The sequence below is a fragment of the Tupaia chinensis genome, unplaced genomic scaffold (assembly GCF_000334495.1).
Source record: "Tupaia chinensis unplaced genomic scaffold, TupChi_1.0 Scaffold000238_1, whole genome shotgun sequence".
Lineage (NCBI taxonomy): Eukaryota > Metazoa > Chordata > Mammalia > Scandentia > Tupaiidae > Tupaia > Tupaia belangeri.
The window spans coordinates 5,570,760-5,575,026 of record NW_006159716.1 but is presented as its reverse complement, the minus strand read 5'-3'; the positions used below and the strand labels follow the sequence as shown (position 1 = coordinate 5,575,026).

The following is a 4,267-nucleotide window of genomic DNA, read 5'->3' as shown; positions in this document are numbered from 1 at the left end:
TGGGGAGAGAGACCAGTGGGGAACAGAGGAGTTATAGGAACCACCTAGAAACACCCAGAGTTCAGTCTGGAGTACCAGAGTAGAGGGCAGGACCTGGGGTGACCTCATCTCAGCTCCAGGAGACATGAGAATCTCAAGAGCCACAGCTATAAGCTAACAGTCCCCCGATTCCCAGGGGGAATAGAAAGGGGTCCTTTCTATTTCCAGCTAGGTTCTTCTAATTCTTCTAATTCCAAAACTCCCCCCTCCCCCACCTCCCCAGGTTTGTGTTCGTCTGAGAGAGCCCTCCCTGACTGCTGAGATTGGGCCAGGGTCCCTCATTAAGGGACCCTCCTGAGTACTTCTATTGGGACCCACAGCAGCTGAGCCTGGCCTAACTTTTCTTATTCTCAGGGTCTTGCCTAATGCCTGGTACACAGTGAGGGCTTAAATGCTCGCTGACTAATTCCCATGCACTTTGATATATGACACACTAAGACGTGAAACTAGACTGTACTAAATGATCCTAGGTGAGTTACATCACCTTTCCCCTCAGCTTCTCATTCTTGGGGTGGTCAACAAGATTAAATTAAGAGTGTATCAAAGCAGTTATTCAAAGTGTCTGTATCTGCTGGGTGAGCTCACAAATCCTTCCTGTTTATGATCACTGCAAAGCAGGGGCTGAAGGTTCTTCCTGCTTAGGTTTGAGTGTGTCCCTCCAAAATTCATGTGTTAAATTTTGGTGAGCCCTTATAAAGGTGTTGAGATGGTAGGGATTTGGGCTTTGAAAGGTGGGTGGGGGGTTGAGAGGTGATTAAGGATCAGCAGGATAGTAAGCTTTATAAGGAAAGACCAAAACAGAGACACGTGTATTATGTATTACCACAGAGACACGCACTCTTGTGCAAGTTCTCTCTTTTTTAAAATTATTATTTCCTTTATTTTGCTTATCGTTATTGCTGTTTTTAATTCAACCAGAGCAAGACACACACACACACACACACACACACACACACACAGAGAGAGAGAGAGTAAGCTGCCAGGTCCGAGATTTGAATCATGGTCAGCCATGTGGGAGTCCAGAGCCTTTAACCATGACGCCACCTGCCAACCCCTCTTATGCAAGTTCTTGACACGTGATGTCATATACTGCCGGAGACTCACCAACAACACCCTTACCAAATGTGGACCCTGAACTTTGGAACTAGGACCTACAAACTGGGAGCTGAATAAACCTCTATTCCTTCAAGCACCCAGACTCATGTAATTATTTCTGTTCTTGGGAATTCATGAACTAAAATATTCCTCTTCAATCTAGCCTTCTGGGGTTTTTTTGTTTGTTTGTTTGTTTTTTGCAAGGGAGGAGGATGGGTTGCTCCAAAATAAGATGCATAAATGGGGGAAGTGCACTGATGAATTACTTCATTAATGGAGCGGGTGCTGGGCCAACCTGCAACACAAGAAAAGCCTTCATACCATTCCCTATTCTAGGAAAATAGAAAACAGAATTTCCTAGCAGAACAGAGCCTGGCTGAACCAATTTGTTAAGCTCATTTACAGAGCAACAATTCAACAGCTTTACATGCCCAAGGGGAAAGGCCAGACCATACCTGGGTACAGGCTCCTGAGACAGACTGCCTGGTCCCCCCTCCCCCAAACTATCTCTCTAGCTGTGTCATGTGGTCACTTTAAAACTTCTCAGGGCTTCAGTTTCCTTATCTGAATACATAAGCGACTATAAAGAGTACCTGAAATAACGCAGGTAAAACACTTAGTAAACTACCTTGCTCAAAGAGTGCTCAATAAATGCTAGTGCAGGAGACTTGCTTGCTTTCTATAAATGTCTCTACTTGGCTGAAGCCTGGCCCAACCCTCAAATTGCACATGAGGAAAGGGAGGCAAAAATAAGTGAAAGGGCTTGATAAGCAGCTGTCAAAACCAGCCTGTGCTCCTTCTCATAAAATGCAGCTCACACCACCCACAATACCCAACACAAACATAGGTGTGCAGTGAATGGTACTTCCCCTGTGGGACCCCTCTGCAACTTAGAAAGAGGCAGGGAGAGTGCAGGTTACCAGAAATCTGGTGGAACAAATGGTTTGAAAACAAAGGTTCAAGAGGCCAGCAGGTGGCATGGTGGTTAAGGGCGCTAGACTTCCACATGGCCAACCATGGTTGGAGTCCTGGACCTGGCTATTTGCTTTTCTCACTTTCCCACTCTCTCTAGCTCTTTCGCTCTGAGTCAAATTTAAAGAAAGGAAGAAAGAAAGAAAGTTAAATTTTAAAAACATTCTTAAAAAAAATTAAAAGAAGAGTTCAAGATGACTCTGAAGGCAGGAAAAAGAGCACCACACTCCAGTCTGGCTGTGGCTGAGCCCTTTAAAGTCTGTGTTTCAATTCAACCACAGAGTGAGCAGAAGGAAGCACCTGACCATGCTAGAATGCTAAAGGATTTCTACAGAAAGGTGGGTTAATCATGCATTTGAAAGAGCACCCACAAAGCCTCACCCTGAGGCCCCTCCCTTCCGACAACCCTAGCCTGCTCCCACCCCAGGAGTTCCTAGCTAGGGGGCTCCTTTATGATTAGGAGGTGATGCAGAAGTAGCTCAATACAGAACCTCAGGTGGAAAGTGCCCAAGTAGCCAGATGGGGAAAAAGAGTTTTGAGTTTTCATTTTTCCTTAAATCAATTTCCTGAGGCCTGAGGCAGGGCCCCAAGGCATAGATCAGAAAGCAGACCAAAGAAGATTTCTAAAAATGAAACTGATGCTGGCAAAATGTTTCCACAGATCCATTTTCATTTCTTGGGTTTTTTCCTACAAAAGGAGAGGACTCGCCCAGTTAGGGTTGGCTTAAGAATTTTTTTGGCTGCATAATGGGGACAGGACTGTCCTTGTTCAAGAACTTATCTGTAATAGTCTCCAAATCAGACTAGCCTCATGCCCGAATCCTCTTCTGTAAGTTATTCACCCACTTTGGGAGGCTAACTGTTGACAGATCCAGCAGGGCCTTCAAATAAGAGGCATTTTGTTTGCTCAGACACCTTAAGGAAGCCGTCTAGCCTCCGAAGCTCTCACCACCAGCTGCACCCGGCTGCCTAACTCCTAAACCCTCCTCTTCCCTTCTCCTTATGTTTTGAAGTTTATTTTCCCACATTTAGCCTTGAATTCTTTCCTTCCTTCCCCTGCAGTGGTGGAGGAGCAGCAAAGAGGGAAACACTTCGCCTGCAGCTCAAGGCTTTATCGTCCCTGCCTGCCTTCTTTCTCCCCCTCTAAACAAAGCCCCAGAGTAAATTTAACAAAAACTCATTCTCCAGAGGAATTGTTTCCTCCAGGGAAATCATAAAGTGACCCTTCTCCCAACACACACAGAGCCAAGGAAGAGACATCCACCGGAAGGAACCAGATTCATCCCAGAACTCCCCCTGTTCTAGAGTTTAGCTTTAGAAGCTAAACCAGCCACCTCTCTTCGGATGCTCATTCTCCCCCACATCGGCTCCCACCTGCCTCCACCAGAAAAACTGCTAGAGGGCAGAAGATCCACTAAAATTCAACGTGGAACCCGCTGGCCTCCTTAGAGGACACGTCCCTACCCACACAGCTGCCAGTAGGCACCCCTGTGTTCATCCATGTGAATGTCCCCTGGACCAGATGGGTGCCACTGGCGAGATGTCTTCAAGGTACAAGCATCCAGGGCAGAAACAAATGGTAAAGATGTGCCCATTCCCATTTCACATTTGGGGAAACTGAGGCTGGAAAATGAGGGACAACTAAAGAAGGGTAAATTATTGGGGAGCTGTTGTAAATTAAATAGCACTCTTTATCAGACTTTTTTTTTTTACAGCATTTTTCCAAGAGAAATGTAATACCTTGAACAATTTACCTAAGTTCACCTTGCAATCTACAACTTTCAAACCCTGGTCCTAGTTCTTCCACTGGGAAGGGGTGGAGGGACATTAACAGACCGGGAAGAGTAGACAGTTGAGCTAGAGAGACTGAAGGAGAGGATCTCAGTTCCCAAATTGGCCCAAGGTCCCAGCGAGGATAGTCCAGCCCGTTTACTCAGTGAGGTCAATGCCATCCACTGGGCACCAGCACCAGAAGGCAAGAAACTCCCAGTGTCAACGCGAGGGAGCTCCTCCCATGTACCCCCACTTCCCACACGCTGTCCTTTCCCCTGGAAAAGAACTACCCGTTTTGTTCGTTTGTGTAACCCGCTAATTTCACATTACTTTTTAAAAGGGATGTCTCTGAGAGATAAACTTTCCAGGAAGCCTGAGCGCCTCTCAG

The 4,267-nt window shown here is 46.2% G+C and overlaps 1 protein-coding gene across 2 annotated transcripts in view; it reads right to left on the bottom strand.

Annotated features, from left to right (window-relative positions):
- KCNK5 (potassium two pore domain channel subfamily K member 5) overlaps positions 1 to 4,267 on the bottom strand; it is a 43,836-nt gene that overhangs the window by 38,393 nt on the left and 1,176 nt on the right. The gene's annotated exons all lie outside the window — the stretch shown is intronic.